This window comes from Balaenoptera physalus, assembly GCF_965194825.1.
Source record: "Balaenoptera physalus genome assembly, chromosome: 5".
NCBI classification, from domain to species: Eukaryota; Metazoa; Chordata; class Mammalia; order Artiodactyla; family Balaenopteridae; genus Balaenoptera; species Balaenoptera physalus.
Genome location: NC_138884.1, coordinates 29,123,214 through 29,151,102, shown reverse-complemented (window position 1 = coordinate 29,151,102; position 27,889 = coordinate 29,123,214). Strand labels below are relative to the sequence as shown.

The window sequence follows — 27,889 nt, the reverse complement described above, 5'->3', positions numbered from 1 at the left end:
TCAGATAATCTTTTAACATATTGTCAAGAAAGCACAAGACACATGTAAATAATAGAAGCTCTAAACGTGGGATAAATAAAAATAAGGCATAATATCGAAGGTCTGTTATCTCGATGTGGAGTTGGTGAGAATTTACTAGAGTCTTACATTACAAAATAAGCCCAACTCATTTACATCTGAAGTACATAGAATCACTTTAAGTTAGTTTGTCCTTATACTGGTTTTCTAGCTGTGGGCAAAAGGGGAGGAGGGAAGGTGTTTAATTTTTTTATTGTGTGCTTGCCAAATAAAGTGAGATCAACGTGTGATCTAAGTGTGTGTTTGTTCTTTATTATTGCTACAGTAACTGCTTTTTGAGTAAGTGAAATAGAAATCAGGTAACCTATTTAAGTTAACCTGCCAGCTACTAAGAGAGCATCTGCAAACTTAGTAATTCTTATAAGGGGACCATGGGCTAAAGAGCCATTCTTTGTCAGTGAGCTAGTGATAGGTGTGGCAATCTTTATTGGATTAATCATGGTTATTATTGTGTACCCCAATTGATTGAGATGGACCTCTAAAGGAGATAACGGCAGAGTGGCAGTTCATTAGCCTATATAGACTAATTAAACATCTGATTAGATTCTTACTAGGAAATACCTTGATGTGATTATGAGTCCAAAGTGATTCCATGAGCCCACAAATTGGATTATCTGGATCTTAAATTCTCATAAAAAATAGTGGGATTTGAAGAGTTAGCTTGGTCTCAAAGTATTTCTCAGTGAGATCCTTTTCCAGAGCTGCAGTTGGCCGTCCCCATCTGTGGGTTCTGCATCTTGTAGCACCGACTGTACTCGGCATTTTTTGTAAGGGACTTGAGCACCCACAGATTTTGGTATCTGTCGGCGGGCCTGGAGCCAATCCCCTGAATAGTGAGGGATGACTGTATTCATAGTTATTTTTCAGTTGCCTGCTTTTATTGTTTTTAGGAACTATAAACTGATTCTGGTGGGGGCTTTGTGGCACAACCTAATCACGTTGACCATGCTGAGACTTAGGAAGGAGTGCCCTTAGGGTCTTAATTATTTATAGCAGCGTTTCTCAACCATGCATTATTAACATTTGCACCAAATTAGTCTTTGTTTTGAGGGGCTGCCTTGTACATTGTAAAATGATTAGCACCATCCCTGACCTCTACCCATTTAGATGCCAAAAGCAAACCTCCTTTCCCTCCTCCTTAATTGTGACAACCAAGGATGTCTCTAGACTTTACCAAATGTCCCCTGTTGGGCAAGATTGCTCTTGGTTAAAAACTACTGGTTGTTAAGGTGAAGAAATTTTATTAAATATTTTACTAATCACAACTATGACCATCACTATGTTATGGCTGAAGTGCTTTACAGTGTGTCAAAGAACACTTGTACTGGGTGAAATTAAACAGGCAAGAAAGAATTTAATAAAGACTAAGGCAACGGAGAAGAGAAATTGAACTCAACTCCATTGAAACAAAAGGCTGGAGAGCTTTTCAGCACTGTGGTGAGCTAGTGGAAAAGTACTGGAGGACATTAGGGGGCAGGTGGTCCATGTGCAATTGAGGAGGCCATCTGGGTTTACTAATTGATGCCTATGGAAGTTAGGCTCCTACCTTCCCACAGAGACTGAGTGAATGAGGTGCTTTCTCAATTGCATTTCAAAAGGACGATCCCCAGGTCCTTGAAAAAGACATTCCTGGGTTGTAAAACTGGCAAGAACCTGGGAGAAGATTTACACATCAAAGAGGCAGAGAAAGAATTTACAATTACACGTTTTCTAAAGTAAATACTCTAAGGAAAAAGAGGTCAGGGGCCTATCATCAGAAAGAAACCATCTGAAGTTTAGTCAAGCTGAGGACAACGTTAAGGCCTTCTTGGTCGGGGTTATGACAAGCTTGTATACTTAGTGTGCATCTAGGGTTTGACATTATTGTCAGTGGTTGGGCTGGGATTTGTGCACCCATCACACACTCCCAGTAAAGGATGTCTGTGGAAGGGTCTGGTGTTGGTGCCATGGCCTGCTTCACTGCCCTCAGCCTATTCCTACTTCAGTTTCCATATCTTCATCTTATAGAACTGATAACTCACAGCCAGAGCTCCATCAGCTCCGAATTTAAGCTGCCACTGCTCTCAGCAAATGATGATCATACGTTTTCCAAACTGAGATCTATTTTGAGTAGCTCTAAACATAGATTAAAAGAACAGGGCGGGTGCTAGCTTCTTTACCTTTCATTCCTAAGGCCTGACAAATAGTAGGCGTCTAATAGTTGTTTGCTTCGTTCACCAGTGGCTTCTGGGTCTCTATTTTCATGAATGTTCAGCTGTGGCAGAGTTATCTTGACTCTTACCTGGGAAGTTCACAGGAAAGCAGACACAGTGTTCTGCTACCTGGGGGATGATTTCTGGATTTATCCTCGAGAGATATTGGGGCACAGCAGATACAGCATGGTCTGGGTTTCTGTGACTGATTTCAATGAGCAGTTCATTCCACAGCAATTTAATCAGCTAGCCCTGAGCACTTAGCATCAGGAAGATACTGTGCTAAGGACTGGGAAGAAAAAGACAAAACTCCATACTCATCCTGAAGGAGATCAGTTTCAGAGGCGTCTGACTATACTCATGGCTACAAATGTATAATTGATTGGGTGTAAGGCTACGGGGAACATAGAAAAAAAAAAGATTAATTTAGCCGGAGACATTATGAAAGACATTGTAGAAGCAGGATCATGGAAGGTGAGATTAGAATGCTGGCCAGAATTTCAAGAGAACAACGTATATGAACAATGTCAGCCAAAGCAGAGGGGAGAAGCAGTGGTTTCTTATGTCACTAGTCAATAAGGGATAAATGGTCTTATTCCTTCTCCCACCACAGCCCTCCAACAGACTTTGTTGGATCTCCCTTCTCTGCCACTGGGGAATACCTCAGGAAGATTTCAGATCTTTCCAGAAATAATATTAGAACAATCATTGGCTATTAGAACTGTCATTCTCTGATATTAAAAATATAGTACAATCACATATCATAACTTTCACCTCTAATCCAATTTAAGGCATCGCTCTATCTTTCCAGCTCAGTCCTGGCACAGAAATTCCCCAGACCAACAGTGGGGAAGGAGGGATGGACGAATTATCTATTTTTTTTCTCTCTTCCTCCATTTTGTTCTTATACTGTTTTTTTCCCCAAAGCTCTTCAGTCTATAGGTCCTCCAGGATTGGGATGGGAGTGGGAAATAGAAGTAAAGGAACAAGTTCTCTCCTGTCTGCGGCTCTTATAATCCAGCACAGTGCCCTGTATTTCAGATGCCAATTGCCAGCTCTTTCTGTAATGGGATCCTTCTTGAATATAGTCTGAAAGTGGGGAGGTGAAAATCCCAACCCTGACCTCTGCTAACAAGTTCCTTAAAAGCGCCATTACCTAATTAACTTTATATAGCCTGGTGACAGGTGACAAAGAAGGTAAGGCCATGTTTAGATTTATCTCAGCATGTCTGGGTAAGAGTGTCTGGCACCTCTATTTAGAATGTGTGAACATTTATCACCTGCTGTCCTCAATTTTAGAACCTCAGCCAAGACTCTGAGACAACTGAAACCTCCCATTAAATATCCTGCCTACTTTTAAATTCGTAGAATATTTACTGTTTATAGAACATGTATACATTGATGGCAACAAGCTGCATTAGACAAGCCTGGGATTTGGAACTAGACGCATCTAACATCAAAACAAACTTTGACATTCATTTAAACTACGGGAATATTAGTTCCTTTATCTGCAAAATGGGGGAGATAGAACACACTTTTCAGTATTACTGCCTGCAGCACAGTGCCTGGCAGGCAGCAGGATATCAAAAAAAAAAAAAAAAAAATGTGAGTCAACATCTTCCCTATTTGATCCTAATAGCAACTCTGAGTGGGTATTGCAAGAATTGTTTGGGAAACAAATAGAATGTCTGGGCACAAGAGAATTATTGCATTTGGGTGAAAGGCTGATTTTGAGCATCTTGAAGATCATATTAAAAGGTTTTAACTTTCTTTACTACCCAATCAAAACTTAGGAAGGCGAATTTAAAATATAGCACCATGACTCCAAGTCACTTATGCTTGAACCTCAAAACCATCTTGCTCTCCACCTCTCCTCCTTTTCTCTAACAAGGACCTACAACTGGTCGATTTGCAGTAGCTATAAGAATGTTAATATTAATAGCCAATATTTATTGAGCACTTTATATGTATCAGGCACTGTGCTAAACAGTTTAATTACATTGTTGCATTTTGTTTTCACAATGTTATTCCATGGATGAGGAAATTTTGAGTTGGGAAAAGTGAACAATGCAATGCAATGGAAGTCTCACCTCCAGTCAGTGACGGGGCTGGGACATGAACTCTGCAGTCCAACACCAAAGCCTGTGGGCCTGCTGCCTCCCTGCCATTTCCTAGACGTACCCACAAAACCTTTCCTAGTCACTGAGGAAAGAGCTTTAAAGACAACAGAATGATCACCGTTTTTTAATTTTTAAAAATTCTATTCACACATGTAATTTTGCATATTTAAATAAATAGTTTTCAATTTTTAATACTCTTTTATTCTATTCTTTTTTTTTTTTTTTTTTTGGCCTGATTTTTTTTCTGTTCTCCATCTTCAACACAAATCACCCTACTAACTACTTCCAAAAGCATGGTAATTCTTGGTGGTGTCCTAATATTTATCCTTCCATGTTTCTGTTTCATATGATACTGTAATGATATAAATAAGTTTATATGATCTGTAATCATTTTATGTATATTTGTAATCACTTATATTGCAAATAATTATGTTTTGCACATTTTCCTGTCCCTTCCTTTTCTGATTCAACAATACAGTATGGTGTAGGGGAGAGATTCAACAATACAGTATGGTGTAGGGGAGAAAAGACTTTTTACTTCACCCAACTTAGGTTCATTGTCTGGGCTTCTCTAAATTAGACTAACAAAACAACATATTAACAACAGAAAAACAAAACAAAACAAAAAAAATGGTTCTGAAGAACCTAGGGGCAGGACAGGAATAAAGATGCAGACGTACAGAATGGACTTGAGAACATGGGGAGGTGGAATGGTAAGCTGGGACGAAGTGAGAGAGTGGCATGGACATATATACACTACCAAATGTAAAATAGATAGCTAGTGGGAAGCAGCCGCATAGCACAGGGAGATCAGCTTGGTGCTTTGTGACCACCTAGAGGGGTGGGATAGGGAGGGTGGGAGAGAGACGCAAGAGGGAGGAGATATGGGGATATATGTATATGTATAGCTGATTCACTTTGCTATAAAGCAAAATCTAACACACCATTGTAAAGCAATTATACTCCAATAAAGATGTAAAAGAAATAAATAAAACAAACAAAAACACAACAACAGAAAAACAGTTTATTAACACATTCTGTACACTTCACGTGGGAGAAAACTTAGTGATGAGTAACTCAAAGGGGTTGTTAGAATTTGGACTTAGATGGCATCCTATCAAAGAACATTAATTTTGTAGAAAAGGGAGAAGACAAAGGAAAAGGACTTCGAACTTCTAGGGGTGGCAAATTGAGGGAAGACAAATTTTAGGGGAAACTAGTGGTAAATAAGGCCAGTTAGTAAGGTTTCTTTGTGTAGACCCTTTCTCAGTGCCATCTTGTCTCCAGTGATAAAATTATTATTCCATTCCTGGTATGAGAAGTAGAGAGGGGTCATCTTCACAAGAGGAGTACATGTTCTGCCTTCAGGTAGATAAGGGGAAGGCAGAGAGCTTCTCTTGGCCTTCAGCTCAAAACAATCTGTACGCAAAGTGGTGTATTATGGGAAATGCTTCCAGGTCAACTGGTAAACCTCTAATTCACTCTCTTTAATAGCTGAATAATATTCCATTGTGTGGTATGTCATCATCCATTCAACCATTTCCCTATATATGGGCATTCACTTAACAAGGCTTTGTTTTTGTTTCTGTGTTTATTTTTGGGCAAAATAAACAGAAGAGCAATAATCATCCCGTACATAAGTGTTAATGAGTTGGGGCTTTTATTCTATGGAGGATATTCCCAGGAGTAGGAAAAGTAAATGCATTTATGATTCTAATAGATGTTGCTATATCACTTTCCAAAAAGGCTGTAACACTTTGCACTCCGAGAAATATAGTAGAGGGCCTTTTTCTCCCACATCCTTGCCATTATTTGGTATTAGAGCTTTTTTTAAATCTTTGGAAGTCTATTAGGTGTAAAGTGATATTTCATTGTGCTTTATTTGCGTTTCCCCAACTATTGGTAGATTTAAACATTTTTCCTTTGTGAACTGCCCTTTCACAGTCCTTTGCCCTTATTTCTATTCAGCTGTTTTTTTCTATTAATTTTAATACTTTTTAATACATTTGTAGATATTAATTAACAGATCATTAATCCTTTGGCCTACCCTTTGCTTGGCATTTTTCTATTGACTTGTTTGCCTCAGAAAAGGTTTCATATAATCAGATACACATAATTTGTGGGATTCCAATTTTGTCTAGTTTTTTTGTCCCTTGACCATATACGCTGTCACCTAAATTTTTTTACAATTAAGTTCATAATTAATCAGGAATTTGTTTTTTGCAATGATACAAAATAGGGATAAATCATTACATTTTTTAGATAGCTAATTGTGCCAACATTTATTTAATCATCTGTTCTTTTTCTACTAATTATATATAGCAAGATCCTTTTCTAGACTCTCTTTCATTCCATTGATCTAGTTTATTTTTATACCAGTACATACTGAATATGGTAATAATACATTGGCTTTATCATAAGTTCTTAAGAACCTGCTCGCTGATCTTCTATTACATGATTTCATTAGCTGTTTTTGGATACCTATTCCTCCCATAATTCCCAAATTATTTTATTCAATTCTACTTAAATTCCTGTTGAGATTCTATTTGTAATTCCATTAAATGTATGTGCTAATTTAGGGGAAAATTGTCATTTTTATGATATTATGTCTTCCCACCCAAGGACCTTCCTATTTGGTTCAGATCTTGTTAATAACTTTTAATACAATTGTATGTTTTTCTTCATATATCATATGTCTTATGCCATTTTTATTAATTCACTTAGTATTTTGTAATGTTTATATGTATTATAAATGGTATACTTTTCCATTTTATTTTCAAGTTTGTTATTGCTGGAGAAGATAAAGGCCAAAGGCTAATTTTTTATATATTGTTTCAAATTACCCAACGTTATCATTAACAATGACCTTCACTTTCCCAGCACCCATAATCAGGTGCATAAGACATAACTACTTCAGCCCACTCTCTACTCTTTGCTTGGCTTAACCATCCCTCATCTCGAATTCTGACCTGGTTGTTTGTTTAGAGTATTTTTCTAAGTATTTTCTTCACATGTAGTATATGGGCGATACTCTCTGTATTATTGTCTGTCTTCAAATACTGATTGTTCACCCTGATGGGTGATTGATAGATATCATGGCTGGTGAAAGGATTCTAGTGTTTCCAGGCTTGTCTTTCAATTAGTTCTAAATTTTATTCCACTGTCTAATAGCTACCAGGGTTTCCTGTGAGAAATCTCATACTGGTCTGGTTTTCTTTTCCCTTAGGTAACTTGTTCCCATTGTGATTTTTAAACTCATACATTATTTTATTTGTTTTCAGATTTCTGAAATTTTAATTCGTAGGTCGAGCAATCCTTCTTAGCAATGAAGTTTAGAACTTGATGAATCATTTGAAATGTCCATTTAAATTATTCTTCACCTCAGAAAAATTCTCTTCTATAGGTCAGTTATCACTTTGCCTTCATCTATTCTTTTTCTGAAATTTCTATTATTTGAATCTAGGTTGTATCTATCCTCCAAATCTCTTATCTTTGCCCTCATATTTTCCATCTCAGTTTTGTTTTTTGGTATTTTTTTTTGCTCTGAATTTTGTAATGCAACTCTTGATCTTCCAAGCTACAGTTTTGGTTCCTGGTGTTGATAATCCACTCTTTTATTTTGTTTAATGACTTTTTAGTTTGGAAATCAAGTTTATTAACTGTATGTGTGTGTGTGTGTGTGTGTGTGTGTGTGTGTGTGTGTATGCACGTGTGCATGTACAGACATGCCTGAGCTGAACTAAATTTTATTCAAATATCCATTTGTCTTTTCCAGAAGTTCTAATTTTCTGAACAGGTTTTCTGATTACTCTAATTTTCCTCTTGTCTCTGGCTTTCTGTTTCCTAAAGTGGCATGTAAGTTTCCTTCGTTACATCATTGTGGCTTAGGTTTTATTATTGGGATGTTCTACAGAAGGTGAAAGGCATTGCAGTTTCTTCATCTTTGGGTCTGCGACATAGGAGCCAACAGTTATCACTACACAGATGAACTATTGGAATTTAGCAGGCAGGTTGGTCAATGTGATTAGGCCATTTGTGTTTATTAATTGGTGCTTATCTAAGTTACCCCTTACAGATACTGGGAGATAGGAGCACTATATATATTTCACTGTGGGAAAAAAACCTCTAAAAACATAACATAAGATCATGAAACCTACCCTCTTAGCAGAATTTTAAGTGTACAGTACAGTAACTACAATATTGTACAACAGATCTCTAGACATTTTTACTTTGCATAACTGATGCTTAATACCCACTGAACAGTAACTCCCCATTTTTTTCCTCCCTCCAGCCTCTGGCAACCATGATTCTACTTACTGCTTCTATGAGTTTGACTGCTTAAGAGACCTCATACACATGGAATCATGTGGTGTTTGTCCTTCAATGACTGGCTTATTTCACTTAACATCATGTTCTCAAGGTTCATGTATGTTGTCACTTATGACATGATTTCCTTCTTTTTTAAGAATCTTTTTTTAAGAGATATTTGCACATTCACGTTCATTGCAGCACATTTCACAATAGCCAAGATGTGGAAACAATGTAAATGTCCATCCATGGATGAATGGGATAAAGAAGACGTGGTATATATAGACAATGGAATATTATTCAGCCTTAAAAAAGAATGCACTGTATTTCTTTTTTTTTTACGACTTTATTTTTTAGAGCAGTTTTAGGTTCATAACATAATTGAGAAGAAGGTACAGAGATTTCCCATATATTCTCTACCTCCTCACATGCATGGCCACCCCCATTGTCAACATCACTCACCATAATGGTACATTTGTTACCAAGGATGAATCGACATTGACACGTTACAGTCTCCCCAAATCCATAGTTTACCTTAGAGTACACTCTTGATACTGTACATTTTATGGGTTTGCATAGATGTGTTATGATACATGTTCATCATGATAGTATTATATAGGATAGTTTCAGTGCCCTAAAAATCTTCTGAGCTCTGCCTATTCATCTCTTGCTCCCTCCGCCTCCAGTGATGACCACTAATGTTTTGATTGTCTCCATTGTTTTGCCTTTTACGGAATGTGGTATGGTTAGAATCCTCCAGTATATAGGCATTTCTAGATTGAGTTCTTCCACTTAGTAATATGTATTTAAAATTCATTCATGTCTTTTCATGGCTTGATAACTCCTTTTATTTAGCACTGAATAATATTCCATTGTGTGGATGTACCACAGTTTATTTATCCTTTCACCTACTTAAGGACATGTTTGTTGCTTCCAAGTTTTGGCAATTATGAATAAAGCTGCTATACATGTTTGTGTACAGGTTTTTGTGTGGACTTACATTCTCACTTCCTATGGGTAAAACCAAGGAGTATCTGGATCATGTGGTAAGAGTATGTTTAGTTTTGTTAAGAAAATGCCAAACTGTTTTCCAAAGTGGTGTACCATTTTGCATTCCTGCTTACGATGTGTGAGGGATTTCCTGTTGCTCCACATTCTGGCCAGCATTTGGTGTTGTCAGTATTCCATATTTTGGCCATTCTAATAGGTGTGTAGTGGTATCTTATTGCTGTTTTACTTTGCATTTCCCCAGTGACATAAATGTGGCTAATCTTTTCATATGATTATTTGCCATCTGTAGATCTTCTTTGGTGAGGTGTCTGTTCAGATCTTTTGCCCATTTTTTAATTAAGTTGACTTTTATTATTGAATTTTAAGAGTTCTTTATATATTTTGGGTAACAGTCCTTTATCAGATATGAGTTTTGAAAATATGTTCTCCTGGTGGCTTGTCTTCTAATTCTTGATATTATCTTTCACAGAGCGGAAGTTTTCAATTTTGAGGAAGTCCAGTTTATCAATTATTTGTTTCATGTATCATGTGTTTTTTGTATATAAAAAGTCGTTGCTGCACCCAGGGTCATCTAGATTTTCCCCTGTGTTATCTTCTAGGAGTTTTATAGTTTTCAGTTTTACATTTAGGTTTATCACCCATTTTGAATTAATTTTTGTGAAGAGAGAAAGGTCTGTGTCTAGACTAATATTTTTTGCTTAAGGATGTCCAGTTTTTCCAACACTGTTTTTTGAAGAGTCTATTTTTGCTCGTTGTATTGCCTTTGCTCTTTTGTCAAAGATCAGTCAACTCTGTTTATGAGGGTCTATTTCTGAGCTCTCTAATCTGTTCCATTAATTTATTTTTCTATTATTTTTCCAATACTACACTGTCTTGGTTACTGTAGTATTACAGTAAGTATTGAAGTTGGATAGTGTCAGTCTTCAAACTTCATTCTTCTCCTTCAATATTGTGTTTGCTATTCTGGGTCTTTTGCCTCTTCATATAATGATTGTAATCAGTTTGTTAGTATCCATAAAATAACTTGCTGAGATTTTTCTTAGGATTGCATTGAATCTATGTATCAAGTTGGGAAGAACTGACATCTTGACAATATTGAGTCTTCTATTCATGAAGATGGAATATCTCTCCCTTTATTTAGTACTTCTTTGAGTTTGTTCATCAGTTTTATAGTTTTCCTCATATAGATCTTGCACATACTTTATTAAATTTTTACCTTAGTATTTTATTTTTGTGGGTGTTAATATAAATAGTATTATGGTTTTAGTTTCAAATTCCCCTTGCACATTGTTGGTATATAGGAAAGCCTTTGGCTTTTGTATAGTAACCTCATATCCTGCAACCTTGCTATAATCGCTTATTCATTCCAGGAGTTTTTTGGTCAGTTTTTTCAGATTTTCTACACAGACGATCATGTTATCTATAAACAAAGACCGTTTATGTCTTTCTTTTCTGTCTACATACCTTTTCTTTTTTTTTTTTTTGTCTTATTCTATTGGCAAGGACTTTCAGTACAATGTTGGAAAGGAGTGGTGAGAAGGGATATCCTTGCTATGCACCTGATCTTAGTGGGAAAGTTTCACGTTTCTTACCATTAAGTATGGTGTTAGCTGTAGGCTTTTTGTACATGTTCTTTGTCAAGTTGAGAAAGCTTCCCTCTATTCTATTTTTCTGAGAGTTTTTCTCATGAATGAAAGTTGAATTTTGTCAAATGGTTTTTCTCCAGCAATTGATATGATGATGTAATTTTTCTTCTTTAGCCTGTTGCTGTGATAGATTACATTAATTGATTTTTGAGTGTTGAACCAGTCTTGCATATCTGAGATATGAATTCAATTTGCTAATATTTTGTTGAGGATTTTTGCATCTATTTTCATGAGAAAGATTGGTCTAGTTTTCTTTTTTTGTAATATCTTTGTCTATTTTTGGTATTAGAGTAATGCTGGCCTCATAGAAAGAGTGAAGAAGTATTCCCTCTGCTTCTGTTCTTTAAAAGAGATTGTAGGAAATTAGTATAATTTCTCCCTTAAATGTTTGGTACAATTCACTACTGAACCCTTTTTTTTGTTTGTTTTGCTTTCTGTTTTAGAAAGTTTTAATTATGATTCAATGTCTTTAATAGATATGGACTTGAATTCAGATGGGCTATTTCTTCTGGGCACTATCTTTCTTGATGCCTACATTTCAAAGGGAAGACTCCTGGATCCTTGAAGAAGACATTTTTGGGTTGTAAAATTGGCCAGAGGCTGGGAGAAGATTTATATATCAAAGAAGTAGAGAAAGAATTTACAACTGCAAGAATTTACAATTATTATTGCTCCTTGAAAAGCTATTCAGTTCTCAAGTCTCTCTGTAATCTTCCGGCCTCAAGGTCAGGGAGACTCAATCTGCCTGATGTAGTTTCTCCACCCCAAAATGTAGAAGACACCAAAGTTTACTGAAGTCAACATTCTTAGGAGTATGTATGGTTTTAAGCACCAAGTTTGCCTCCAAAAACACAGTTTATTAGGTCCTGCTCCTGGGCTTCAGTGAAATTCTCAGAATATTGCAAAACCTCATGCATATTTTCCCATGCATGGCCTCCCTCGCTTCTGAGTGTGCTAGCTATTGGTTTGACTCAGAATTGGCAAAAACCTTAGAGCTTGATGTGGAGGGAAAGGGAGCTGCTGAATTTATTTTTCTAATTTCCAGAATCCAGTCTGCTTCTCAAAGAAATAATATTTTCTAAGGCTGCAGAGAGGCACGCTGGGGGAAGCCTGGGTACTGGTAGGGGACTTGGCCTTTTGACTCAACATTAGTGATGATGGGGTTCTTGTTAGATTGCAGGGTTGGAGTAGGGGGAAAGAAGTAAAGGTACGGGGTATTACTCTTTCAGGGTATAATAGGATTTAAATAATTTCTTAACAGCCCATAGGTTTGGTCTTTTTTTATTGGTTAAAGGGAAGAATACTTGGAGGATTATTGAATTGGTAAGTGGTATCTTTCAGCAATTACGACCCCTGAGGGGTTATGGGTAACAACATTCTTCAGAGAGTTGATTCCATGGGCTGCCTGAACAGTTACACATTCAGTTTTCTGGTGAAAGCAATTCCTATTCCTGTGCAGTAAATCTCAGACAAAAGATAGCTTGTAAATAAAATCACTAAAAAAAGCAAAATTATCTTATAACCTGAGTAACATAATGCAATCTTAGTTGGCTTCAGTGTGTCCGTTCAATAAAGCAGATTATAGGTATAGATACATTTAGCTAAACACAATTAAAACCTGTTCTGAATTTTATTTTGCATTACTTTAAACCATTTTGTTTCCTGATTAAACCTCTTTTTAATCAAGTGGCAGATGCTAACAGTATCTCCTTGTTCTCAGGTATTTGGTTATTGTTATTTTGCATGATTAAGGCCTCTATCAGATATTATTTTCTCTCTCTCTGAGTGCTGGGTTGTTGACTTCTTGATAAGTCAAGTAAACAACCAGAGGTTTTCTCAGTGGTATTAAACCTCAGTTCTAGCTCCTTAGATAAGTTAAATGGTTTTTATGGAATAGACATTTTTTCTTTATCCTCAAAGATCCAAGTCAGATGCACAGGAATAAAGGAACAGCTTCTGCATTATGCAACTACAAAGATGCTGATAGCCAGTCCTTACAGGGAGAAAAGTCTTCTGAATAACTTTTCAAAATGCTTTGTACATTTTGGAAACTTGCTTTCCTCTCTTAAAACCTGAGACTAGATATTTACAAAGACACACAGGTTTGTCTTTAGGTCGCTCTTTCTATATTTGACAATTCTAACTCATAGTTTTGTTTTCTAGTAATACATTGTGAAGATTATCTTCTCATCTAAACCAGAGCGTTTCAAATGAATATTTCTTTAAATAAGACTTTTTAAATAGGTAGATTCATTGTAATGACAGTTGGCTTTCTCACAAAGTCACAGCCATCTTCAACTTTTAAGGTAGTTATAATTCTCAGTTAATTTCTTTGTCACATTGCTTTGCAGGAAGTGGGTTACCCATTAGAAGAATAATGTGATTGGCAAAGTTCCGGTCATTCATTGCTTGGGTTGGCAGTTTTGGATACTGACTTATTCCCCTGATGAAATCACCCAAGAAAAGTTAATACAAAAGAATAAATTGCAAGATAGAAATAAAATGGTTATATCATGATTTCGAGTCCCTTCAAAGCTCATAAAAAGAACTAACATATATATGCATAAGATGTCCTTTGACTGCAGTTTTGTCTTTTCATTTGTAAATACCTTTATCATTTTCTGTGCCAGTAAATGTGATCGGCGCCTTAGTTGGCACATAACTCCAAGTAGTCATCTACTTCAGCTCATTCTGAAATGTTTTTTCATTTCGTCTACACGTTTCCTGTGGGTAGTGAGTGGACACGTATTAGTAGAGGTAAGCATTTGCATCCTTCTATCCAGCACAAAGTATGCTGTAGGCTTTTAGTGCAATGACAAGCCAGTGACATACTGGTGGGAGAAGATAAAGTCTATTGTTGGAAAACACTGTTGTTTCAAGGTAATGTTGAAAAACAATGAAATTGAAAGCAAACTAAGAATTTAGACATGGTTTTACTTCGGTTAGTGTAGCACTGTTTGTGGATATAATTATTTATAACTTTGACTCTTTGGTTTATTTATCCTGTGTTTAGCCAATAAGGCATTTGCTTGAAATATACTTTAAATGAGGCAGAGATTAAACACTTTGACACATTTTGTGGATTTAAAGCCAATTTAAAAGTGTTGGAGCTTGTTAGTCTCTTCTGTATAAATTTGAGATTTTTATCATTAACAGATATAGCCTTGATTCTCTATTGTATTTTTTTAAGTGTAAATTCTCCAGAAGATAGTGTTACAAAAATATATTATTTTACTGAATATCAAGATCAATATTATTTGGGCATATTGCATTGCTTGTTAGTTTGGCATTATGTGATTCTATCAGTTACAGTTAGGATAGGAGAGTTGGCTCCTCAACAGTAGCTCAACATTGTTTATTTCTCACCTGATATTAGTCACAGCTGAGGTAATGGAATGTGACGTGGCTAATAAAGTCTCAGTTAAAAAGGCCTCTTTTAGATGGAGAAATATTCATATGTGGTATTTTGTGGAAATCCAAAGTAAGGCAATAACAAAACAAAAAGAAATTAAACTAAAACCAAAAAAACCCAAAAAGCAAACCAGCCTCATTTTATTAATTATAGATCAATTTTATTCTGATTATATAGCTATAAACATTTGAAAATACAGGCATCCTTTGTTCTTTCTTTTTCTTTTTTGTGCTATTTACCATTTTGTAATTCTATCTTCCCAAGGAACAACAGTGAATCTAGATTATTCCTAATTTGTTTTATAAATATCAAATATTTCAATATGTCAGTATTGAATACTGACAGGTAAATCTGTTGATAAGGAGTTTATTGTTGTGATAAAGTTAAGGTTTAATTATCTACTCAAATGAACTGAAGCAGATATATGAATAATTCATAGTATGAGTAATCCAAAGGAATTTACACATTATGTTTGGCATAGTTGAAATTAAAACAGGAAGAACAGAATATATGGGAATATATTTGCTGCACATATGATGGTTAATATTTTTATTATATAAAATATTTATCTAAAACAATAGGAAAAGCAATACCCTGATAAAAACACGGTAAAAGGTCTTAGAGAAACTACAGACAATTAAAAATATAAATGGAAACTCTTACACACTAATGATGGAAACATAAATAGGAACAGCCACTTTGGAAATCTGTTTAATAATAGCTACTAAAAATGAACACATGTGTACCCATGACCCAATTCTATTACATGTGTTTATATATTCAAAAACAGACACTTGCAAGAATTTTCAAAGCAACACTATTCATTATAGCCAGAAAGTGGAAATTTCTCAAATACCCATTAACAAAAGAATGCAATAAATTTTGTTGTAATAATGAAATGGAATCTACAGCAATGAGACTAAACATGCAAGGAAATGATGAAAATCTAAAAAAGATAATATTGAGTAAAATTAGCCAGACAAAAATAAATAATATATATTATATAATTCTATTCATATTAAGTTCAAAACTGGCAAAACTGGACTGCTGCTTCAAAGTAGAATGTAGTAAGCTACATGTGGCCCACAAAACTGCTGACAGAATTAGAAAAGCTACATAAATTACAAGAATCACGTTTTCAAAGATACCTTAAAGCTGTGGAATCAATGGGTACTGGATGCACCGGAAGTCCAGAGAGAGGAAAACATTTCCGACGTGAGCTGAAGACAGCAGCTCTTCCCCTGTGGCATTTTCCTCCATGGTCTGGAGGCTGAGGAGCAGAGATTGACCCAAGAAAAGCACCACTCCCACAAAGTCATAGTGGTCACTCAGCATCAAAGTAACAAAATTAGAGAAATTAGGGACTTCACACACAGCTGGTTTATTATGCGGTACATTTTGAAGCTTTGCATGAAAACCAAAGCAACTAGACCAAAAGCCTTGGATAGGCAGAGTGAAATTACTCTCACCTCAAAATCATGAGTCGAAAGAGTTGAAAATCCTAGTGGTAAAATGATAATGGGGACTTGACAGTGAAGAGCTACAAGCACCATTTTTCTAAGGGTTCTGGGGTAAATGGAGGCTGAGAATCCAGGATGGCCTCAGGCAGAGGGCTGCTCCTGGAGAACAGAGAAACCGGGGGAAGCTTTTGCTTATTTTGGCCAAGTTTAGTAGAACGTGGTATTCTGCCTTTTCAAAGATTAATATTGAGTTTATATTATCCCTAATATGCACCATTATGAAACAAAATGAAATATTCAGTGTGTATAAGTATGTAGAGAAACTGGTATTCTATTGTGTTACTAATGGCATTATACATTGATGTAATTGTTATAGAAATAATTATATATATATGTACATACACACATACACACACATATTTATATACACATGTGTATATATATATATGGTTTTACAATTTTACCCTCTTTTTGTTCTCAAAACAGAGTTGAGGATACTGCTTTTTCAGTATTTTCAAGAATGAGGAATATTTTCCTACCCCTTGACCAATTTCTGGGGATCAGTGTCAAGGAGACATTACTAAAGTTTTTAAGAAATACATTTATAACTTTATCTATAATAGACAAAGGTATTTAACTAACATATATTGGTTAATACAAGATTTTTAATTTACAGTACTGCATTAGAACTCTGTAGAATATTAGTCATTAAGATGCTTATGATATGAGACTTCTTCCATCCATAACAGATTAACTGGTTTTCAACTTACCCTCCTGATGTAAACAACTGTCAACCTGGACAAAATACAGTAAACAACTGTCTACTGTCATTGGGCAACGGTCCAAGAATTTGCTCCTTGTTAAAAGGAAAAGAATGTGAGGTGAGCCTCACATTCTTTTGACATTTCTGACTTGGAGGAGGGAAGTAAACCTGAGCAGAGAGTGGCGATCTAATAGAGAAAAGAAGGCTAAGATTGAATTTGGGGCTGAATTATCTGATTCAGAGGTAGAGATTTCCTGGGGGCCTAAGAGTTGACTGGAGATGCCAGAAATTGTACAATATTAGAAGAAATGACTATCCCGTTGCCCAGAGTAGAAAACACTGATGAATACCTCAACCAGTTGAAATCCCAGAAAGGTCTAGCTTTGCAAGTAAGGACAATACCATAGAGGTAGGGCCACACCCTAGGGCTAAAGACAAAACTTCAGTAAGTCTTCCCTAACAAAGAATAAAGAACAAGTTTGATGGGATTGAGAAGATCATCCAGTAATTTATCTGCCCATCAAAACAACTCAATATTATTTAAAGGAAAACACCTTTCTGTAGTCAACAGACACAGAAACCTAAATGGCCAAGATGTTGAAAATAAAATACTAAAATTAGGTGTTACAGCAGTCTCTTTATAATAACTATGTAAAATAGCTATCATAAATATGTTCAAGAATTTAAAGCAATCATAGGAAAAAATCAGTGAAAGGACAGAGATTCTCAACAGCAAATGGGAAGCTAAAGAAAAAAATAGTATTGAAATTCTAGGACTGAAAAGTACAAAATCTGAACTTTAAAAACATTACTGGGTGGGATGAACAGTAGGTGGAAACTTCAGAAGAAAGGGTGAGGGAGACCAACAGAAATTACCCAATTGGAAGAACAAAGAAACAGGTTTTTTGTTGTTGTTTTAAATGATCAGTCTCAGTTACATGTGAAGTGATGTGAAAAGGTCTAGTATGTGAAAATAGAGTCCCAGAAAGAGAGGAGAAAGGGATGGGGCAATAAATGTCTGAATAAATAATGGCCAAAAACTTCCCAAATTTGCTGAAAATAACACAACTAACCTACAAAATCAAGAACCCCAGAAAACCACAAGTGGGATGAATGCAAAACAAATCACCCTTAGTCATATCATAGTTAAAAACAAAGATAAAGAAAGAAGATTGATGGGACTTGCTTGGTGGTCCAGTGCAGGGGGTGCAGGTTCGATCCCTGGTCTGGGAACTAAGATCCCACATGCCACACGGTGCAGCCAAAAAAAAAAAAAAGATTAAGAGCAGTCAGAGAAAAAGTGCACATTACTCATAGGAGAAACATGACACAAATTATGGATGATCTTTTTAATCAGAAACAATGGCAGCTAGAAAACAATGGAACAGTATCTTTAAAGTTCTACAAAGAAAACAAAAACTCAAATCTGATGAATATATGCAAGAAACTGAGGATGAAATAACATTTTCCAATTTAAGAGAATTCTTGGTCTGCAGAATTGCACTATAAGAAAAGTTAAAGTAGGTTCTGCCAGCTGAAGGGAATTGATACCAGATAGGGACTTGTATCAACAGGGAAGAATGAAGGGCACTAGAAATCATAAATGTGTCAGTAAATATGAAAGCCTATTATATTTTTATTATTTTCTTTAACTGAAAACTGACTATTTAGAACAAAAAGAATATCTGTGGAGTTTATAAGATATGACAACAATAGCGCAAAGAAAGGAGGGTAGATGATATCATGCTGTTGTTAAGATTCTTACTTTTTATCTGAAGTGATACAGTAATAATTAGAAGTAGAGTATGATAAAGTAAGGATGTAAAATGCAATATTGAGAGATATCAGTAAAAAATTATACGAAGAGGTATAAAATTAAAGAAAGGCCAGAGAAGAAATAAAATAAATGCTATCTACAAGAGATGAACCCTTATTCAACCAGTATATGTTGTGGTAAAAGATGGGAAAATGTGTAACATGCAAACAGTAACCTGAAATTAGAAAGCTGATATAGCTATATTTAGATCAGACAAAGTAAACATCAAGAATAAGGTTGTTACTTGAAAAAGAGAGATATTTCATAATGATAAAAGGGTCAATATGTCAGATGACATAACTATCCTACATATATATATATATACCCATAACAGTGTTTAAAATACCTGAAGCACAAATTGGCAGAACTAAAGGGAGAATACACAAACGCTCATAGTATTTTTAGCAGGCCCCCGCCTCAGCAACTGATAGACAAAAAAAAAAAAAAAAAATTAGTAAGTATATAAAAAACTTGAAAACACCATCTATCAAATTGATCTAAGTTATATTTGTAGAATACTTTTCTCAACATCTGTAGAACACACGGAGCACTTGCCAAAATAGACCATGTGCTGAACCATAAAAGAAGTTTCAACAGCTTTCAAAAGATTGACATTTACAGAGTAGTTTCTCTGACCTCAATATGTACAGTAGAATTAGATTAGAAAAAAAAAAAAGTTACCTGGAAACTGGCCAAATATTTGGGAGTTAAATAACACATGACTTAAGTTACTCATGGGTCAAAGAAGAATTTCCAGGGAAAATTAGAAAATGCTTTTATTTAAATAGAAATAAAAACACAACACATTAAATTTGTGAGATGCGGCTAGAGCAGTGTTTGGAAACAAATGGACATTTTAAAATGCTTATATTAGAAAAGAAGAAACACTTAAAATCAGTGACCTAATTTTTCACTTTAAGAAACTAGAAAAGGGAGAAAAAATTAAAACAAGTAAGTTGAAGAAAGAAAATAGTAAGTTGAAGAAAGAAAACAGTAAACATAAGATAGAAAACCAATGAAATGGAAAAAGACAAAGAGTTAAAAGGCTAGAACTTGGTTTTTTCAAAAGATTAATCAAGTTGATAAACCCTTAGCAAGACTGATCAAGAAAAGAGAGTACAAATTACCAATACTGGATTTGAATGAGAGGCTAATAGTATCCTAAAGATACTAAGAGAAATATAAGGGGATATGAAAAATGAACCACTTTAGGCCAGTAAATTCTACAATTTGGTTGAAATGAAGAATTTCATTAAAAATCACAATTTATCAAAACTGACACAAGAAAAAATAAAAGATATGAGCAGTCTTGTATCTGATAAACAAATTACATTTATAATTCAAAACTTTCCCATAGAGAAAACTCCAAGGCAATGCGGCTTCACTGATGAAATCTATCAAATATTTAAGGAAGAAGAACTTTCAGTGTTATACAAACTTTCATAAAATATAAGAGGAATGAGCACTTCACAACCCATTTTATGACATAATGATTCCAAACCTAGAGACATTAGAAGAAAGTACATTCCATTATCCCTCTTGAACAGAGATGAAAAATCCTTAACAAAATATTGGCAAAGCAATTCCATTACATATAAAAAGGATAATTTATTATAAGCATTTGGAGTTTATCCCAGGAATGCAGGATTGGTTTAACATTCAAGAATTAATCTTATATTGTACCACATTAGCAGAAGAAAGGAGGAAATTATATGACCAACTCAATGGTTACAGAATAAGCCTTTGAAAAATTCAACACTCATTCATAGTAAAAACTCTGCAGCAAACATCATTCTTATTTAATGGTGAGATTCTGAATGCTTTCCAGCTAAGATCAAGAATAAGCAAAGTGTCTGATTTATTCTAATTGTACTGGAGGTCCTGGTCAGTATGAATAGACAAGAAAAAGACATAAAAGTCATAACAATTCAAAGGAGTAGTTAAAACTGTCTTTATTCACAGAAAATATATGTATGTAGGAAATTTTAACAGGTCTAAAATTCAACTACTAGAAATTATAAGTGAACATGAAAAGGTCATAGGGTGAAAGGCCAATTTTACACAAATCTATTTCTATGCACATAGAGAAACATTTAGAAAATTCATTTTAGATACATTATTTATAGAAGCAACCCCTAAAAATAATCAGGGAGATTTAATAAAATATGTGCAAGTCTTCTACAATAAAAATTATAAAATTTTGCTTAGAGAATTTACAGAAGATCTTTAATTCATGTTTATGGGTTAAGTATCTCAATTTTATTAAGATATTAATTCTCCCAAAATTGATCTATAAATTCAATGCAATTCCAGTCAAAATCCCAGCATATATTGGGGGGCCGGGTAGAAACTGACAAACTAATCCTAAAATTATATGGAAATGCACAAAACCTAGAATAGACAACATCTTGAAAAAATAATAAAGTTAGGGAATTTATATTTCCTAATTTCAAGGGTTACTGTAATGCTATTGTAATCCAGACAGTGTGGTACTGGTGTAAAGAAAGACAAATAGGTCAATGGATCAAAATAGAGTGTCCAGAAATAGACCTGCTTGTAATGGTCAATTGATTTTTGATATAGACACCAAGGCAATCCTTGAGGAAATTCTTTGCAATAAATGTTGCTGGAACTGGATGAATCTATGTAACAAAATGAACACCAGCTCTTACTGTCAGTAATGAGCTATATTCCAAATTGCAATTGCTAAAATATAAGCTATCTAAAAGCCAACAAAATAGACTAGTCTCAAGAACTTGTGCAGGAAATGATTTGTAATATATGGCTAAAAAAACCACACAAACCATAAAAAGAAAAACTGATAATTGGAGTTTATAATTATGTAAAACTTCTTTTTGAAAGATACCAATAGGAAAATGAAGTGGCAAGCCAGGGTTAGGAAGAAAATACTCCCGACCGAAAAGTATTCCAACAAAAATGTATTTGACCAAAGATTATATACAGAATTTAAACGTTGCTATTGCACAATAAAAATAATTAAAAAATAAATTAAAAAAAATAAAAATAGAGCTACCATATGATCCGGCAATCCCACTCTTGGGCATATATCTGGAGAAAAACATGGTTCAAAAGGATACATGCACCCCAATGTTCATTGCAGCACTGTTTATAATAGCCAAGATATGGAAGCAACCTAAATGCCCATTGGCAGAAGAACGGATAAAGAAGATGTGGTATATATATATACAATGGAATATTACTCAGCCATTAAAATGAATGAAATAATGCCATTTGTAGCAACATGGATAGACCTGGAGATTATCATACTAAGTGAACTAAGTCAGACAGAGAAAGACAAATATCATATGATATTGCTTATATATGGTATCTTTAAAAAAATGATACATATGAACTTATTTACAAAGCAGAAACAGACTCACAGGCTTAGAGAATGAATTTATGGTTACCAGGGGGAAAGGGGAGGGGGAGGGACAGATTGGGAGTGTGGGCTTGTCATGTACACACTGCTATATTTAAAATAAAAATGGCTTTGCATGAAGAAAAAAAGATAAAAATGGGAAAAAGATTGGAATAGTCTCAAATGAACATGTAACAAATGAGTGATAGATAGATAGAAAATGCTTAAAATTACAGGTCATCAGTAAAATGCAGATTAAAGCCACAATTATCACTACCTGTGGACTGAATGTCTAAGACTAGGAAGACTAAACACCAAATTTTGGTGACAATGTGAAGCAAATGGAATTCTCATGTTTTGCAATATGAAATGGTACAACCACTTTGGAAATTCCACAATCTTAGTAGCTTATGGAAATAAAAGTTTATTTCTTGTTCGTATAAATTTAAATTTGGCCATTCCTGGTAGGTAGAAGTATAGCATCATGATATAGGGATCCAGGATCCTTCCTTTTATAGATCTGCACTTCTTGGTGTCTTCCTCATTCAACTAGTAGAGAAGGATGGAGAACATGGTGGATTGTGGAAGAGGATTTCATAGGTCATGTCTGGAAAATGTGTACAGAACATTTGTCTACACTCCATCAGCCAGATCTCAATCACATGGCTGCACCCAATTACACAGATGGCTTGGAAGTATAGTCTAGGTCAGGGGTCCACAACCCCCCCCCAGCAACCGGTACTGGTCCATGGCCTGTTAGGAGCTGAGCCACACAGCAGGAGGTAAGTGGTGGGCGGGTGAGAGAGCGGAGCTTCCTCTGTTTTTACAGCTGCTCCCCATCACTCACGTTACCGCCTGAGGTCCGCCTCCGGTCAGATCAGCGGCTGCATTAGATTCTCATAGAAGCGCGAACCCTACTGTGAACTGCACATGTGAGGGATGTAGGTTGTGCGCTCCTTATGAGAATCTAGTGCCTGATGATCTGAGGTGGAGCTGAGGCGGTGGTGCTAGTGCTGGGGAGTGGCTGCAAATACAGATTATCATTAGCAGAGAGGTTTAACTGCACAGAGACCATAATAAGTCAATTGCTTGCAGACTCATATCAAAACCCTATCAGTGAGTGGCAAGTGAAAACAAGCCCAGGGCTCCCACTGATTCTGCATTATGGTGAGCTGTATAATTATTTCATTATATATTACAATGTAATAATAGAAATAAAGTGCACAATAAACATAATGCTCTTGAATCATCCTGAAACCATCCCACCCCTCCCCCATCCATGGCAAAATTGTCTTGCATGAAACCGGTCCCTGGTGCCAAAAAGGTTGGGGACCGCTGGTCTAGGTGTGTGCTTAAGAGCAAGGGGAAAAGGGTCTGGTGAATGTCTAGCCAGTGTCAGCCTTACTCACAGTGCTGTGACGGATGTGGGCAGCAATTTGTCTGATAAGGAAAACACTAGTTTAGGAGTTTGTTAGTCCTAGCAGTAAATGCATGTTACCTTGGACAAGAAATTTAAAATGTAGGGGGGTTAAGGGAATGGGATTAGAATCAGACAGATTCATTGAAATGCCAATTTCTTAACCTAGTTTGCCCCCTAATTAACCAGTTCACGCCGTGGATATTATAAAATAGGCAGCCATTGGTACACTTACTAGTTCTTACAGACTGAGTTTTTACTTTTGTAAAAAAGAAATCATGATACCTGTTCCTATTCGTTCTAGGAATGTCCTGAGGAGCAAATGAGATAGTGTCTCTGAATTATCTGAACTATGTTATGAAAAATGTTATTCTCCTTAGCTGGCAAAGAAGTATTGATCTATATGATGGTCACATAAACTCAGATTTTGGAAAAGAGAGCCCTTTTTGAATGAGTATCATTATTTACTGGTTTCTGTGGCTCAGAGATACAGACTCTCAGTCTAAAAGTTAAATACCTAAGGTTTTCTTGTTTGTTTTTTCTTAATGAGAAAATTTCCACTCCAATGAGATGTTTCTAAAAACATTTAGATGAAGGTTGAGATTATGCCTGGTTTCTGATTGCTTTGTTCTCTTCTCTCAGTTTTCTGGCCGAAGATCAAATTCTCCTCTATCAAAGTAACTTTTTATCTCCCTTAGTGTCATGTTAAAAAAAAAAAAAATGTGTCTATGCATGCCTTCTCTGAAAGCTATTTACATTCCCCAGAAAAGAGAAAGCTAATCTCCTAAAAGCCCACACAGAACAAGGATTCTCTGATGAGTGGTGACGTATCTCTGCTTTAGTCCCCAAATGACAAGTTAACACTCTAATTTTAGTCCCCCTCTTGACTGCATGGATATTTTAAACATAGACATCATTATTCATCAAAAACTAAGTATAAGACCGCTAATTGTAATTGTTTTCACAGTATCTGAACAAAGAGACTTTTTTTCTGAGGAATTCCTTAGTGTACAGATGTTTTCTTTCAGAAAATTAGATGTCAACTATTGTTTAAATTGCTTTTCTCAAAATATTCTGGAACTGAATTGATTATATACTCAGGCCCTTCTAATTCTAGTGTTTAGATGCTTTAAGGTATGGTTTACTGGAAGCTGTGGCTTTAAAACCTAAAGATAGGCTGTATCCGAGGTTTCCTTTAATAACTATTTCTAAGTTTTTCATAAATTTGACAAATTCTTATCAGACATATGTATATTTCCAGATATATGTATATTGGTGTTATTAAAATACTGATAACTTTATTTCCTCAAAGCATATTCGTGTGTCCAAATACTTTGAAATTTGTTGAACAAATCTATATTAAATTTGTAAGTTATATTGATTTTTAAGATGCTTGTTTTTATCACTGTCACTTAGTGTCTCCATCACTAAGATTCATGTTCTCAAGCAGTGGTCTAAAGATTTCCAGACCCCATTCCAACCCTTTCTAATTAATTTTGAGCCCTGGATTCTATGGGTAGGTCATCTTTTCAGTGTCACATTTTCCTTAAATATCCAAGTAGTAATACTCCTTGAGTCCTCATTCTATACAATGGCAAGAAATCTAGGTTTCTCCCTAAGAATTTCTGAGAATCTCTAGCGAGTGTTCTTGAATTCCACAAATCTGTTCTGGGTGCTTTTTATCTCTTTAGACCATCCCACTGCGTTTAATCCTATAGTTGCATTAATCCTGTCTTAGCTCCTTGCTTTCCAGTTTGATCAAAACATACACACAGGCTCTACAGTAGTTCATAAAGCATAGGATTTCAAGTTTACAACTTTGACTAAGATCTAGGGAAACTGTGATGCAAAAATGGAAACTTAAGACTGAATATCAGGTATCACTGCTTCTTAAGTCCATTAATACTATCCACTCACAGAGAATTCTTATTCGCCTTTGCTCTATGAACCGAAAAAATGCCACAAGGAGGAGGTATTTTGGGAAAGTGGTAAACAAACAAACAAAAACTGGCTCAAAAATCTCTTTCTATCCTGAGTCTATTATGTTTTCTAGAGTGCTTTGAACACAATAACACTCACAAGTGGAGGCTGGTTTTGCTGCCTGAGCACCACGATTACGTACTTTGAATTGTTTAGCTAACTCTATTGTCAGATCCTTGACATTGACCTGTGAAATGGAAGCAAACACATAGCATGAGTTCAGTGATTATTATTGGTTCCTACTGTATGACCATGATTAGTTTTGTATTCCTGGAGATTATTACACTCCTTCAAACAAGAGTTCTCCTCTTGTAAGACCATTATTTCTGAGGACTGTGGATAAAAGAAGCCAAAAATTAAATTTGCATCATAGTCTCTGCTCATACTGAAGATAATCTTTTATGTCATTAAATGTAATATTGCATTATTTATTTATGGAGCGTGTCGTCTATGTGCTGGTCTTTTTTCCAAATGCTAGAAATAAAATGATTAAAAGATGCACATAGTCTCTTTCCTTATGAAGCTTATGGAGTTTACAATCTAATGGGAATTGTAAGCTCTTCAGTAATGAATTGCACAAATTAAGACACGATGTGTCACAAAGGAGAAGTACTAGATACTATGAAAGCAAATAATGCAGGAATGGACCAGCTCAAGAAGGTCAGCAAAGGCTTTAATCTCTGTACAAAGCACTTTCATATGATTTACTCCTCTGGCTCATGGATGCCTTAATACACACTGATACATACATAGCTTGTATATATGCCTAATTATCATTCAAGTAGTTTCAGAGCAAGGAAAGTCCAGCACAAAGACACATTCTACGTTTTACTTTTGAAGCCGTTAAATGTCAGAAATATTGAGTGTTGAAGTTCTGAGGGGGAGAGGGGAGATGGTCAATAAATTATTTTTCTTTTCCCCTAATGTTTTGGAAGGAACTTATTAGTAGACACAGAAATCAGACAAATGGAGCTTTAAGTAACAGTTTTATTACTAATAAAAGCTTGATTAGATGATGTGACATACTTGATGCCAGATGGAGCTTCTGACATTTCACTCTGAAATCAAACTTAGCCACCCAGTCAGACAGAGCTGGACAAATGCAAATAGAGCATGTCTCGCTTGGGGCAGAGCCCACTCTTATAGAGCTTAGCACAAGGTAGGAAGCAGAAAGAATGCACAGTTTCCTCTGATTGAAAACAGAGTGAGAAGCCCAGGTGAGTGAGGGGGGAGGAGAAGGGCAGGAGTGTTACCCTAGTGCAAGTCTGTCCCCAAAAGAGTCCTGAGGAATGGAAGCCATACCATACCACAACCAGGTTCTTTTTGTTCCCTTAATCCATGTGGTTTAACAGTCAACCCTATGGCTCGCCAGAGTTAAGTCTGGCCCCTATGGAGGAAGATGTTGTTGGTTCCCAGGAATTCCTGCTCTTCACTTATAAAGTTGAGAATGATACTTCTCCTTTGTGTATCTGGTGGGAAATTTAGTTTTTACTTCTAAAGCTGCATTGCCTAATATAGTAGCCACTAGGCACCTATGGCTTATTTAAGTTCAAATGAACTAAAATCAGATTTAAAAAATTAAGTTTCTCAGTAACACTAGGCACATTTCAAGTGCTCAATAGCCAGATGTAGCTGCTGGATACACTCTAGGACAGAACAGATTAGAACATATTTGCATCATCAAAGAACCATCTATTGCATAACACTCCTCTAGATTGCCCTGAAATGGGGTAGGGTAGTGCATTAGTGAACTCCAGGACTTTGCTTTACCCTAAGACAAAAATATACTCACTTTGTTTTGACTATTTTATTTTTTTGATGTATTGTTAGTGTACAATATTATATGTTACAGCTGTACAGTATAATGATTCACAATTTTTAAAGGTTTTACTCCAATTATACTTATTATAAAACATTGGCTATATTCCCTGTGTTGTACAAAGATCCCTGTAGTTTATCCTGTACCCGATAGCTTGTACATTCTACTCCCCTACCCCTCTGGTGGCCTCTCCCCTTCCCTCTCCCCACTGGTGACCACTAGTTTGTTCTCTATTTCTGTGAGTCTGCTTTTTTTGTTGTTATATTCCCTATTTGCTGTATTTTTTAGATTCCACATATAAGTGATATCATCTAGTATTTGTCTTTGTCTGTCTGACTTATTTCACTAAGCATAATCCCTCTAGTTCCATCCATGTTGTTGCAAGAGACAAGATTTCATTCTTTTTTATGGCTGAGTAATATTCCATTGCGCGTGTGTGTGTGTGTGTGTGTGTGTGTGTGTGTGTGTGTGTGTGTGTGTGTGTGTAT

At 35.6% G+C, this 27,889-nt stretch overlaps 1 protein-coding gene and 1 long non-coding RNA gene across 10 annotated transcripts in view; one reads left to right on the top strand and one right to left on the bottom strand.

Annotated features, from left to right (window-relative positions):
- The window catches only part of LOC309661641, a 122,319-nt gene extending 117,441 nt beyond the window's left edge, over positions 1-4,878 (bottom strand). The window contains exon 1 of the long non-coding RNA XR_014264129.1: positions 427-4,878. This is a non-coding gene — a long non-coding RNA (uncharacterized lncRNA). The remainder of the gene's footprint in view (positions 1-426) is intronic.
- The window catches only part of INPP4B (inositol polyphosphate-4-phosphatase type II B), a 750,879-nt gene that overhangs the window by 319,453 nt on the left and 403,537 nt on the right, over positions 1-27,889 (top strand). The window lies entirely within an intron of this gene.